General features: G+C 36.3%; 1 non-coding gene across 1 annotated transcript; it reads left to right on the top strand.

Moving 5' to 3' along the window:
- Positions 1-9,877: 9,877 nt before the first annotated feature.
- On the top strand, positions 9,878-9,984 carry LOC145080826 (small nucleolar RNA R71). Its single transcript, XR_013695408.1, has one exon. It is a non-coding gene; the product is annotated as a small nucleolar RNA R71 (small nucleolar RNA).
- Positions 9,985-15,696: the final 5,712 nt, after the last annotated feature.

The raw sequence follows: 15,696 nt of genomic DNA, 5'->3' as shown, positions 1-15,696 counted from the left end.
TCATCCTAACGAACATACCATGGGGCAACTATACTACAAAAGTCTAGTTAGATGACATACCTTTTGATAGAGCTTGAAGTCTTCAACCTTTAAGAGCTTAGTGCCCCAAGTGTTGCACCTCAAATGGTTCACACGACACCACCAACAATTGGAATAACTTGAAAAGAAGGTTACTTAGGTTCACTCTATGAAAATCAGTCGTGCCCTCTTTTGTGTATGCACTAGTGCCATTTCATGAATCATGGGTCCTTTATATAATCTGGCTCATTTAGGGTTACACCATGTAACTCATGAATTTTCATTTCCTTCATGATCCATGGGTTTTAACCTCCATGGAGTATCCATGGGTTACCACATGGGTTAAACCCAACATGAAGGACAATGCATCACAAGCCCACATATATAAGAATGAATGATTTACATAATCAATCCCCATATATTTAATTAGTCTATTTTTTATCACAAAATTAATTCTATATCAATACTAATTAAATAATATAATTTCATATTAATATATTAGAACTTATAATATATTAATATAAATCATGAATAACTTTTTTCTCATTTTTCTATCCAATTGTTCCGATGCCATTCAACCCAAATGCACCATGTTACTCTCGGGTGGAGTACATACTAATAATAGTTATGGGCTTAGACATCTAATCCAACAGTCTCCCACTTGGATAAGTCTAAAACTATTATTCAAGCATGACTCCAAGATCCCGACTAGCAATCGTAGCTCTTAAAGCCACTGTCGAACTCTGACCTAGTCAAATGATGTGTCCATTAGATAAGGGATCATATATTCATCCATTCTAGATATCATATGGACTGATACATGGATTATAATCATTCTCTCTATCCATTTGTTGTTTCCCGATTTCCGATTTATGACGACTGACTAATTGAACAAATCAAATCAGTCCAGGCTTGGCCAAGCACTTAGGGGTGTCATCACTAAATCATCGAGGAGCCCACAGATATCGCTTTTATCCCTCCAAGGGTAAAAGGATTGGATAAACTTCGACCCAAATGTTCGCTTGTACTTACCCATCAAATTACATACAATGATATGTTTTATAACAACCAAGTTACTGGTTGTGTTTACATATGTCAATGTGCGACTGACACGTAACTACAACTCACATGTCTCCATTTGAAGAATATAAGATATTATCGTCTCATGATTCACCCGTGATAAAATCCACGAAGTGATTCAAATGAGCGTGGGTTGAATCCAGTACTCGAATCTTATTCCAGGAGTATGCATGAACACTGCAACCACTTTGTCCCAGACAAACTACAGACCCATTCATGACAGTCTCACCTCAATACATACTTCCAAAGTATGATCGACTTTGGATGGTTTGAATAACCTAGTTATTCGGGAAGTCAAAACATGCAATGTGAAACACAAGAATAATCAAATCCAATATGGTCTCAGAACTTATGAATATAAATAAAAGACCTTTTATTCATCACCATATTGATTACACATTATTCATTGCATAATGTTTTGATTTATCAACTTAATTCATACTTGAATTAGAACAATAGTTGTCCCATGCTCCAAGCATGTGCACTATGTTTTCTAAACAATAGTCATGCCATACTCCAAGTATGCAAACTATGTTTGTCTATGATCCTTACTTTGTGAAATAGACCAATTGAACATGATTTCAATGATGCTCATTTCATAAACCCAAATCCTTACTGTAAATGTAAGAATATCAAATTCTTGTCATTTACTGTAATATGTTAGATTTTAAACTCATATGCATTGATTCGCTTGTAATGACTATGCACAAAAGTCACAAAGACTTGGCAACAGACATTACAAAATATTCCAATGGAGATTAATTCCATGGAAATGAAGTCTCAAATTCAAAGTACATTCCTTTGAACATCCTTCTTGCATTAAGTTTTCTAATCTTACATAGATTTAATGGATAACTTCCACCTATGAAAACATTTCCACATTCCTATTCTGACTATCACTTCTAAATAAGAGTTGCTTCCTTTCAGAATATGTCAATATGGTCTTTTCCAAAAATTTACACCATACTTACAATTGTCCATGCACAACCAATCTTTTGGTAAACCTCATATTGTCCTCGACAATTGCTTAATCATTTTAGTCATATCCAATTCTAGACCTTTTCCCCTCTTAATGCCCTAGGAATTAGGAAAATTTAGAAAGGATAAATATTATAGTGCATGTAATTGATCATATATATGAAGCATATGGAATACGATTCATGATAAAGACATGATCCTAGACCAGTCTTTTGCTACAATATTTTTTTTTATTTGCCATGTTTTCATAAATTGACTATGAAGAGGGATGTCATAATCACAATCAAATTTGAAAACGCAATATATATAGAATTTCCTTATGTTGAACCATGATGTGTGTAAAACAACTTAGTTTTAAACCTACTTTTAATTATAAAATGAACACACAAAGGCAGCGGACCTATCAATTGTGGTATAGCTAAATAAGTAGGGTATCGAACATAGGGAATGGTAAATGAACTAAAAACTAATTTTATCTAAATTATTTAATAAGTAAGGATTTTTCTCTAGTTTTACAAGACTAGAAACTTACTACTATCACTAAAAACTAGAAAAGCAAAGAATTAACTAGTTTCAATAATGGGAAGGACTTCTGTTTAGTTCAACTCAATTGATCCTATGGTTGATATTATGGTAATTGTGCAATGGTTAATTCTTCTATTGGTTACCGATTCAAGTGATTAGATTCACATTCGCTGTACTAATCCTTAGAGAACAAACTAACTTAAACAGTGATCATTTGTCTAATTTAATTTAATTTAATTCACTAGATTATTTGTTCGGGTTAATTTAGACTTGTAATAGCTAACTAATTTGGTCCTTTAGTCAACTTCTTGTTGATGGTCATCTAACAAGCTCACACATGAATTTACCTATTTTTCTTATTAATTCTAGTTTCATGTTCATTAATCCTAGACATATGACAAAGTGGTCACATAACATATGAGGTTGATAATTAAAAGATGTTCATACTACCTAATTATCTTCCTATTAATAGAAAAATAGTTATCATCCACACATAAGGTTCTTTAACAAGCTAAAATCAACAAAATCACCAACATTGAATTAATCCTACCATAATAATCAATCCATAGTATCAATATTGTAACCCTAAACAGAAGTTTAAGAGTTTTAGCTCATGATTGAGGTAATTAACAGCAACAAAACGAATTCTAATTGTCTAGCCATAATGGAAAACAAAATATTAAGTATAATGATGAGAATTTGCCTCAAATCTCCTTCGAAATTGGATTCTAGGTTGTATCTTCGTTCTCTAGGGTTCTTCTGACTCTTCAATCACAGCTATTCTCTCCAGAAGAGTTCCAGAATGTCGATTTTCGATCTGAGAAGTTATCTTTATAGATGCGAAACGACTCGTCGAGTCCATTCCCGACTCGCCGAGTCCATCTCTTAATTCCCGTATACGATAAGTCATGGAGTCGTTATCTTCTCGAATCTTCGATCGGACTCGTCGAGTAGGTGTTGTTTTTGGTGGTTTTCTTCTTTGTTCAATTCCCGAACTCCAAACTGCTTCTCCTGCTTGCTTTTGCTTCCAAGCTTCAACTTTGGACTGAAAACATAATTCAAGCACTTTTAAGTATCTTTTGTCCATAAAATGCAATAATTTAGCTAATAAATGATAAAAATCTATGCTTAATATAAGACTAAATATGCAAATATCAAAATACCCCACACTTGACTTTTGCTTGCCCCCAAGCAAAACTGAATTTTAGCACATTAGAATCACATATGACAACTCCAATCTAACCCAACCATTATGCCAAGACCGCAACGCATGCGTTTGTGTCTAAATTTTTTTCCTAAGTACCCCCATACTCCAAATACTCACAATCCTCATAAACATTCGCCCACTCACCCCGAACTATACTCATTTTATGCATCCCTCCGAATCCATCCTCAGAAAACCTCTTAACCTTAAGGTATTTTTGGTTGAGCAACCCAAGCATACATAGTCTAGATAATTACAATTTATGATACCACATTGGAGCTCTTTGGAATTCTTCATTTCTTTGGCATTTGATCTTTGATTTCTTTGAATTGACCACCTTGTTGTTTGATTTTTGGTATCATCAACTTTTTGAATCTTCGGAATTTTGATCTTTTGATCTTCACTTTGATTGCTCCAAAATTCTTACAAATTTTCTTGTAATTATCTCCTTTTTTTTACATGTACCTCACTTTTTTTTTCACTCAAAACCCTACATGCTTAAGCAGGGGCGCTCAACTTCAACCTTTATTGGTTAACGATAATAATTTTCCTGGATATATTTCTGGTACACGATGCTAAACATATTGCATCCTTCAGGCTGAGCGAGGTCGTGTTTTTGTCCCATGATTTCACTGGAATAAGGAAGCCACAAATGCACTAGAACGTATATGGGCTCAACTAAACATTTGGGTTTTCATGCAATCATCAACACAATTCTAACATGAAATCCTAATTACTTTTTATCAAAATTTTCTAAATTAATTCCAAAGTCACATTTTTGGTATGCAAAATTTTTATTATTATTTATTTTTTTTAAAATATACCTAAATTAGGATATTAAGATTCTCAATTTACTAAGATGACATCAACCCCCTACCCCACACTTATTTTATGCAATGCCCTCATTGCATGTTATGCATAAAAAAAATGAAATATAGAGAGAATTGGAACAAACTCCCCTGGGGTAGCAGTCGCTAGGTCAATATCTCTTATTTCAGCTCCATCTTCAATTGACTTTAGACATGGAAACAACTTATCCACGTCTAGGGCATTAAACCATATGTGGGTAGCTTCAAATGCGCAGGAAAAAATAGTACAAAACCTACAGGAATTGATTGCAAAAAAAAAAATGGTCAAGTATTGCAGCCATCAGCATCGAATCGACAGTCTCCATGGTGAACAAACAAGTGACTTATCGAGTCATATAGTCGACTCATCAAGTATGGTTGCAGAAAGCCTCAAAAGTGTGAAAATATAAAGCGACTCGTCGAGTCCGTTAATTGCACTCGACGAGTTAACCGCTGGATGGAAAAAATGAACATTTTGCACTTGCTCCAGCTTTTGATGAATATCAAGAACTTCTCATAATTTCTAGACTTATTCACTCATATCCCTTAGGACCGGACTCGACACCTTAACTCTAAACTCCGCCCTTTCTTGACTCTTTCCACTCTTTTTCCATTCCTTTCTCTCTCAAACTCTAGACCCTTTATACAAGCATTCCTAATCCAAAATCTGAAAGTACTAAAGGCAAATAAAACATTAAGCATAAAAATAAAAGTCTTAACTAAAAATTCAAACACACCAACAAAACAAAAATAAATTGAAAATTGTTCCATTAAACATAAAAACTAATCCTCCCCCTCATCATCATTGCCATGAGCTCCCCCGCTTCCACCAGCTCCACTCCGTCTTGTATTAATTATCTCATCCCATGACGGTATGTAGGGGAAGTTACCCCCATCAATGTGCGGAATATGGAAATGGTCAAAAAGCCGCACATGGGATTCATTGCTAAAATTGATACCCCTCGCCATTTGATCTTGTAACCGCCTCATCTCAACATTGTACCAATCCATTGGTACTTCTTCATTGTCCACCGGAATCACCGGCGGTTCCTCCTCTACGTCCAGCTCACGTCGCGATCTAACCCTCCTTCCCGGTGCCTCGGGACCAACCACCGGATCATCATGCGGGGTAGCATAATGAGGACCACCATAATCCTCAATAATTCGTGCCCTCCGAAAAAGAATAGGATTAAAGAGAAGGACAGGAACCATTGTCATCAAATTCCAAGCTCCACGGGTCATCAACCCAAATGAGTTGGCTAGCTGGGTCACGAACATGCCACCATTAATTTTTGAGGTTTTGCGATCCTTGACCGCACCCTCCGACAAATAAGAAGCCAGACACCACGGAATGTTGCAAAAGGTGTCGGGCGTGATAATACTCCAAAGATAAAAGACATCAAGGTTGGACACCTTGTCATCGTCCTTCCTTTGGTTGATGGTGGTGGAGATAAGGCGGTGAATGAGACAGTGTGTGGGTGACCTAATACTTCCTTCTTGGGCCGACTTCGGAATGTATAATTTGTTGGCGATTGTGTTCCACCAACCCGTACTCATAACACCATCGGGGAACACCTTATGAGAATGTTCCGAGAAAGCGCGAAAAATGGCAGTAGTAACTAATGGTCGGTCGTACACCCCCAATCGGCATGCCAAATCAATGAGCGAACATTGATGGAACTCGCCCCCAAGGCAAAAACTAAAACTCGCGGGGTGGTAGCAATCATCTCCTCCTCGGAAAGACACCGTGGAGAAAAATTCCCAGCAAAGTTCCCGATACATCGACTCTTGAATTCTAAAAACCCTGCTCCATCCATCACAAATCATTGTCTACCCCTCGTACGTGAATTTTTTCAAAAGGTAGGGCGCCAACTCCTCTTCATACCGAACATTCTTCAACCAATCCCAATCAACCCTATTTGGTACATAAACCTCTTTCTTTCTGACCTCAGCCAGCTTCTTCTTCCATCTTGTCATTGTTAAAGCAGATTCAATTCGAAGGAAATTCAACCAAGGAAAATCTCCTTGATGTCCACTTGAGCTCTGTCCCCTTGAAAACATTGTCCCTGCAAAACAAAGAACACACAACCCAGAAAACACAGAAAATCATCAAAACAGATTCCACCTGGGTCCCCAACATGACTCGTCGAGTCCATGAACGACTCAACGAGTCGTATGAACTGTGCGGGTCAACCGATGGGTCGATTGAAATTCAACCATAAAACTTGCAATTTTTCTCAAGGGTTTTGTGCTTGGATGTTTCTAAGATGTATTAAAGCAAAAATAATCATCCAAAACAACATAATTAATACTAAATCAAAACCCTAAAAATTCACTAAACTTAAAAATCGGGTGTTATATGAAATTGACACTCTAGATCATCTAAAAATCATAACTTTACCAGAATTATGGAAGAGATTAAGTACCTTTGTTGATAGAATTCAAGAATTTTGAAGAAAGGATGTAGAACTTGATGAATGCTTGAGAGAGAGAGAGAGTAAAGGGAGGCGCACGTCGAGTAATGGGGGAAAATGATCTCTTTAGGGTTAAAAACCCTAGTTTTACCGATTGTAAAAAAATCATTTTAAATTAATTTTTTTTCTCAGACTCGGCGAGTCTGGTCGCGAATCTAAAATTATCTGGGATCTGAAGGGACACGTCGAGTCAGTGTCAGACTCGGCGAGTCACTTGTAAACAATTTAGAAAATCATATCATTTTGTTATTAAAAATTCATTCCACCCGACACTTAATCCATACGCACTCTCAAGCAGTCATGTCTGATGATTTAGAAGACGATAAAATCCTAAAAACGAGAATCAAACCAAAACAAGAAAGATAAAAGAAAGCAAACTCTAATAACGGGTTGCATCCCGCCAAGCGATTCTTTTTATGGAGCCGTTAGCTGGACTCCTTCTCCTCTACGTTTCTTCATTTTCCTGCATCGGGAACGCATGCCTAATCTTTTGCGGTTTGTACTTTGTCTTTTAAGCGTGTATCTTCTTCTTGTAAGCCCGTCTTAATTCTTCTCTCTTCCTCCTTATAGCATCATCCTCAGTTGCATGAATTTCCCTTTTCGTCATCTTTTTCTTCTTTACCCCATTCTTTTGCACCTTCTCTTGTACCTCTCCTTCTTTAACCTTCATTACTTCATAGTTGGTGAAAACTCGGGCTCAAGGCTTGGTATGGAATGGTTGATCAGCATCATATCTCCTTGCATTTTCCTCTTCTCTAAAGCTTTCCTCCTCTTCTAGTGGATTGTCTTCATCATCTTGCATTATTGTATCAAGGCATGCTACTTGCACGTGTTGAAAATCACCATCCAATCCTCCTTCTGTTGCTTGATCTTCTGTAGATATAGGGAAAATCTTCATGTCTAGAGCATGCAGGGAGCTGGTAACAAGCATATCAAAATCAACTAAGCTGCTGTGATTTTCGACTGGACTCGTCGGGTCCATGAGAGTGACTCGGCGAGTCAGAGCAAATTCATCACACTCCACCGTGTTTTCTGAATCGATTCCTTCCAGCAGCTTCTCTATTTCTTCCAGGTCCTTTCCAACATCACCCATTCCTCCAGAATATAGCAAAAACTTACTTGGATCTTCTTCTTGTAATATAGCAAGTTCTTTTTGTAATATTTCATCATCCAAATTAATGAATGAGACTTTTTCTTTTCTTCCTTCTTCTTGCTTAACTTCTGGTAGAGCCTTAAACACTGTTGTATCATCTCCTACCCTTAATGTTAGTGTCGACTCGCATACATCTATTAATGCACCCGCGGTATTTAAGAATGGTCTCCCCAAAATAATTGGAATTTTGGGGTTTTCTTCCATATCGAGCACCACAAAGTCCACAGGAAATATAAACTTATCTACCTTGATGAGGAGATCTTCACAAACACCTCTTGGACTAATATTCGTCTTATCTGCCAAATGGATCTTCATATTTACAGGCCTCAGCTCCGGTAAATTCAGCTTTTTGAAGAAAGACCAAGGCATTAAGTTAATACTTGCACCCGAATCGGTCAACGCTTGAGTAGCAAGCACATTTCTAAATTGACAAGGAATTATGATGCTTCCCGGATCACCCTTCTTTTTAGGTAGCTCACTCATTACTATCTCCATGAATTCAGCTAAATCTTTTTTGGCAGCAAAGAGACCTTTCAGCAAGTTAAAATACTTGGGTGTTTGAAGCATTGTTTCCATAAATGGGATGTTTACTTGAAGGGCTCTAACATGCTCCATGAAAGCTCTATATGCTCTGACCTTCTCAGTAGGTATGGCTTTGATTGGGTATGGCAGAGGAGGGTTGTAAGTCCTTAAGGAAACTACAGTTTTGTCAGCAGGGCATGGACTCGTCGAGTCCATTAGAGGGACTCGGCGAGTCTGGTCGGATTTTGTTGGATCTGATTCTTCTGTCTTTTTTGTATGCTCCTTGAAGATCTTCTGTGTAGGGGTGAAATTTTTTCCAAAGCTGGAGGTCACAACACTCACATTCTCCATTCTCGGATTATTCTCGGTTTTACTTGGAAGTTGACCCGGTCTTCTCTCGTTCACTTGTTGTGCAAGTTGTCCTAGCTGTTTCTCAATGTTGAGAATAGATGCTTGCTGATTCCTTAGCAAATTTCTAGTCTCTTGTATTGCAGCATCATGATCATTGTGTCTTTTTTCGGACGCGGCTATGAATCTAGTGAACATTTCTTCTAAATCGGCTTTCTTTTCCATAACCGGTTCTTCCTTTTGATAAAAACCCCTCTCCTTCTACTTTAATTTCTCCTCCTTCGCCTTTTTATATTCTTCACACGGGAGCCATTCCTTCTTGGGTTTTCGCCAATTCTCGTCGTATCGATCGCCGCTTGAATAGAATACTTGAGCTTTCTTGTTTCCATTTTCATCTAAGTCACAATCCTTTGTGAGATGAGACCCTCTACAATTCTCGCATTCAACACGAATAACATGGATTGTTTGATCCATTTTTGTCATCCTTCTATCTAAACTATCGAGCTTAGCCCTCATCGCCGCCATGCCATCATTGGCCGAGTTCACTACCCCCCGATTTACTTCATTTCTTGGGTTGTGGTATTCTCTAGACTGCTTAGAGAATTCTTCAATTAATTCCTTGATTACTGGGGGTGCCTTCTTTGTGAGTGGGCCTTGCGAGTCGAGCAATTGCCTTGTGGTGACATTGACTCCATCATAGAAGATGGAGACCTCTTGTTGGCTATTAAGGTCATGGTGTGGGAAATTTCTAAGAAGACCTTTGTACCTTTCCCATGCTTCATAAAGAGACTCTCCGGGTTGTTGCTCAAAGTTGGCAATGGCTTTCTTTGGCTTGGCTATTTTGGAAGGCGGGCAAAAGTGGTCTATGAACTCCTCTTTCATCTTAGCCCATGTGGTGACCGACCCGGGAGGAAGTGACTTGAGCCAATCCTTTGCAGCACCCTTGAATGTGACTGGAAGCATGCGAAGTAGTTGGGTCTCGTGTGGTACATTTGGTACGTTAAAATAGTAAGCCACATCATTTACTTCATCCAAGTGCTTGTAGGCGTATTCGTGGTCTTTTCCATAGAAGGGAATCTCCTTAAGTTGAGCGAGGATATGACCCTTTAGTTCGAAAGTAGCGGTAGCGGGAATTACGGGCTGCACAAGTCCCGGTCTGGTGTCGTCACGCATCCTCTTCTTCCATTCCCCCATGGGGATTTCATCGATGTTAGCCATGACGATAGCTAAATCGTCTTCAAAGTTGGATTCGTGCTCAAAAGTGAGATCTTCTTCTCCCTCGGTCTCGTACTCGGTGTCTTCTTTAATTGGCTCTTCGATTGTCAAAGAGGCGCTGGATGCTCCTGATTTGCTGCTCTTCTTCTTGCTGAAAACGGACTTGAGGTTCTTTAATGGCGAGTTCTTTGAAGAAACGGATTCTCCAACAGCTTTTCCTTTGCTCCTCCTTAGTGCGAATTTCGGGTCTTCGAGAGGAGGGACCAGAGGTGTATCAGATCCTCGGGTCATGAAACAACTGTAACAAAACAAAAAAACGCGTAAAAAGAACAAAAATAAAATAAAAATTAAAACCGTAATAGCGACGTACTCGCCGAGTTGGCACGAGTGCACTCGGCGAGTTCAAGGCAAAAACAGAAAAACTTTTCTAATTAACTAATAAAACGGCTATTTATTAAAACCTATACTAATAACTGAATTACCGAAGAATTAACTTTGTATGAGATAAATCCCACACAAAGGATCGATAAAAATAAAAATTAGTGCTAATTTAGAACCGTTCCCCGGCAACGGCGCCAAAAAACTTGACGTGTGTAAAACAACTTAGTTTTAAACCTACTTTTAATTATAAAATGAACACACAAAGGCAGTGGACCTATCAATTGTGGTATAGCTAAATAAGTAGGGTATCGAACACAGGGAACGGTAAATTAGAACTAAAAACTAATTTTATCTAAATTATTTAATAAGTAAGGGTTTTTCTTTAGTTTTACAAGACTAGAAACTTACTACTATCACTAAAAACTAGAAAAGCAAAGAATTAACTAGTTTCAATAATGGGAAGGACTTCTGTTTAGTTCAACTCAATTGATCCTATGGTTGATATTATGGTAATTGTGCAATGGATTAATTCTTTTATTGGTTATCGATTCAAGTGATTAGATTCACATTCGCTGCACTAATCCTTAGAGAACAAACTAACTTAAACAGTGATCAGTTGTCTAATTTAATTTAATTCACTAGATTATTTTTTCGGGTTAATTTAGACTTGTAATAGCTAACTAATTTGGTCCTTTAGTTAACTTCTTGTTGATGGTCATCTAACAAGCTCACACATGAATTTACCTATTTTTCTTATTAATTCTAGTTTCATGTTCATTAATCCTAGACATATGACAAAGTGGTCACATAACATATGAGGTTGATAATTAAAATATGTTCATACTACCTAATTATCTTCCTATTAACAAAAAAAATAGTCATCATCCACACATAAGGTTCTTTAACAAGCTAAAATCAACAAAATCACCAACACTGAATTAATCCTACCATAATAATCAATCCATAGTATCAATATTGTATCCCCAAACAGAAAGTTTAAGAGTTTTAGCTCATGATTGAGGTAATTAACAACAACAAAACGAATTCTAATTGTCTAGCTATAATGGAAAACAAAAGATTAAGTAGAATGATGAGAATTTGCCTCAAATCTCCTTCGGAATTGGATTCTAGGTTGTATCTTCGTTCTCTAGGGTTCTTCTGACTCTTCAATCGCAACTATTCTCTCCAGAAGAGTTCCAGAATGTCGATTGTCGATCTGAGAAGTTATCTTTATACATGCAAATCGACTTGTCAAGTCCATTCCCGACTCGCCGAGTCCATCTCTTAATCCCCGTATATGATAAGTCATGGATTCGTTATCTTCTCGAATCTTCTATCGAACTCGCCGAGTAGTCGTCCCTACTCGCCGAGTAGGTGTTGTTTTTGGTGGTTTTCTTCTTTGTTCAATTCCCGAACTCCAAACTGCTTCTCCTGCTTCCTTTTGCTTCCAAGCTTCAACTTTGGATTGAAAACATAATACAAGCACTTTTAAGTATCTTTTGTCCATAAAATGCAATAATTTAGCTAATAAATGATAAAAATCTATGCTTAATATATATAAGACTAAATATGCAAATATCAAACCATTCCATTGTAAATTCATATATATATATATATATATATATATATATATATATATATATATATATATATATATATATATATATATATATATATATATATATAGGGAAAGGATCAAATGAGAACACCTAAAAGGTTGAGAACGCGAGAACAATTCTGGACCAATCATTATATAAGGGCATATAAGTAATTGTATATTTTAATTAAATTAAAAAAAAATAAAATTCAATCAAATTCCCTTAAATTTAGGATCGGTTACCAAAAAGAAAGAAATACTCGAGTTTTTATTTTTCTTATTAATTGAATTTAAAAAACATTTTTACCAGAATTTATTTAAAAAATGAAAAAAAAAATTAAAAATTTTCTCCTATTTCATGTTTTTTTCTTAAAAAAAATGAATAGAAATCCAACACCAAATCAATATATTTATATTCACAAATGATTTTTTTTCAAAAAGCCTGAAACTACTCCAATCACAAATGAATACAGATCAATTTACAAGCAATCCAATTCCTTTTTATAATCAACTGAAAATAAAAAGAATACCTCTAATAATAAATAAATACACTCATTAACACATGAATACACTGCTATTCATAAATGAATACACTGCTATTAACAAATGAGTACCCTGCTATTCACAAATAAATAAATGAATACCTCTAATCATAAATAAATACATTCATTCACACATGAATGCACTGCTATTCATAGATGTATACAATGTTATTCATAAATAAATACACATTCTAAATGTAATCATAAAGAGAGATCAGGTGACTTAAAGATAAGAAGGATGTAGTAGACTGCAGAAGCTAGGGTTTGCACTTTCGTACCCATCATCTTTGTCCAAGAATCCACACCAGCTTCACCAATCGAATTCGATCCTCCAAAGCCCTAATCTAGGACTTCGAGAACGACTACAAGTGAGATAATGGACTTCGATGAGTATGAGTACTTGGAGAAGACAGTCGACGAATTCTCTCCATCCCTACACTACTTATGTGACATTCCGACCGGGAAGACCTTTCCTCACGGCTACGGCTACAGCCATGGTCACGTTCGCTGTCTAAGCCCCTCCTGCTCCCGTCGTTCTCTTCGTCCCCTTTGTATTTCTTTCTCCTTCTCCGTTCTTCTTCAATGCGGTCATCTTCAACATCTTTGTTGTCATCTTCTCTTCCCTTCCGCTTCTATTTCATCGGATTCAAGGATGCAGGTCTAGAATCTCCAATGAATACCGATGAAATAAAATCAAGTTGTAGGAGAACGATTGGAGATCGAGTTGCAGGAGGCGGATTTGGCGTTGAAGCCTTGGAGGGTTTTGGTGATGGCGAGGTCTGATGATGATCGAGTTGAAAGGGGCCACTTCTGTTTCTTCGATTTAATGTTGTATGAGATTAGGTCAAGAAATAGAGAGACAGAGAGTAATTATAGGAGTTTACAAAATTAGGGTAATTCTATTTACCTTAATAGCCTTTATAGTTTTCTTTAATTTAAAAATTAAAATTTAAATGTATTAATAATTAGAAACATAACACTTAATTATAGCCACACATCTTAAAAATTAGATGGTCCAGATCTGTTCTCGCGTTCTCAACCTTTTAGGCGTTCTCATTTGATCCTACTCCTATATATATATATATATATATATATATATATATATATATATATACACATACACACACACACACACACACACACACATATATATATATATATATATATATATATATCCTTGACTAAAGATGATTAAAATCTCAATCTAAGCTTTTAGAATTAAAATGAAGTATAATTTCCTCTCCCTTAATTATAGCAAAACAACTTTTCCCAATTGAAACTTTTGTTTTCTATAATTAACATTACTAACTTGAAACACTTATCATAATTATCATGCTCCCACTAACATGATAATTATTAGCATAACACTTATTCTCCCAGTAGCTTTGACATGTTTCCAGAAATCAACTGGACTTTTAGAAATCAATATTTTATTGACTTTCTTACCAAAGTTCAGATTTCTAACACGAGATGCTTTGATAAGACTTTATCAAAATCATACACCTTTCCTTAGATAACTCATATGTGTGTCTAAATAATTTTTAGAACTATGAAAATGGATGTTGTAATCATAGTCTCAATTTTTTAGACCTTTGCCATTTCTCACAAGTCAGTGTTAGTGTGCCGGTTAACCACACATGCTCCACTAATGTTTTGAGAATGCAAATATCACAATTGCTATCTACTTAATATCTACTTAGGTGAAAGCGTTTCCTCACCATTATTTTCATGAATCGAAGAGAAACCTTATGACACTTAGATATTATGGTGTATGTGTTCCTATCCATCTGAATTTGTCAAAAACACAATCACAAGACAAGGTTAGTGACAAATCCAAACTCATATGGAGTGAACTTGTGCAATCTTAACTTCTTTCAACTTGGCAGCACAAGGCCTACCATTTCTTCCAGGTTGTTATGCTAACAATTGAGAACTTGTAGAACTCAGATGCATAGTTAAATTTAACTGGAATGGACACATAAATAAGAATAATTCAACACGATAGGTTACAAGCCTCAACTCGTGCGCTAGTAATAAACTACATGTTTTTATTTTTGATTAGTTTTTGAAACTCTTTCAGGATCATTTAGACTTCCACTGTCCTCTTGACATATAAGACTCTCTTGCCAAGAACCATTTCTTGACAAAACAAATGTTCAAGAGATAGTGCGGATTCTTATCAAGACAAAAACTTCACACAATTAGCCTTAGTTGGTCTTTTTTTTATCCAAAACATCACAACTCACCAATTTTAAATGTACAAGAGTAGAAAACATTTTACTCTACATTTGACAAGTGTTATAAATCCTTTTTAAGATATGTCACTCAAGTTACAGTCTTGGAGTACGACTCCAAGAATTGTTTTGGAACGAAGTATGACTCATCTTCTTGATTTAACCACTTCAACAATTCATGGCTCCTCTTCTTAGCCATAAGAATGCACTAAGATGTCCTTAGAGGATCAATTGTGATATAGTTTCATAATCATTAAGATGATCATAAAACATGATACTAAAGTACTCTCCCATCTTTTCAGATTGAAGAAACTTTTATCTTTCGGCCTAATTTCATTCTTCTCATTCGTTCTGCCATACATTGAACCCTTTTCCAATGTTTCAGAATTATACTTAAACTTGTAAGCGTAACCATGTTTACTAAACTTTAGTAAATTATGACGAATAGTCTTATCGATATTTGTGGTGGACCTTGACCAGCGCACAAGAATGCGTATTTGATCTCTTAGTCCTTCACTTGACTCACATGTACATGTGAACAAGGAATTAGTCTTAATTTCCCGGAGATAAAAATTCT

This window comes from Lactuca serriola, chromosome 1 (assembly GCF_051521515.1).
Source record: "Lactuca serriola cultivar US96UC23 chromosome 1, Lser_US96UC23_V15, whole genome shotgun sequence".
Classification (NCBI taxonomy): Eukaryota; Viridiplantae; Streptophyta; class Magnoliopsida; order Asterales; family Asteraceae; genus Lactuca; species Lactuca serriola.
Note: the sequence above shows the minus strand (reverse complement) of the source record. Positions and strands in the feature narration are given on the sequence as shown.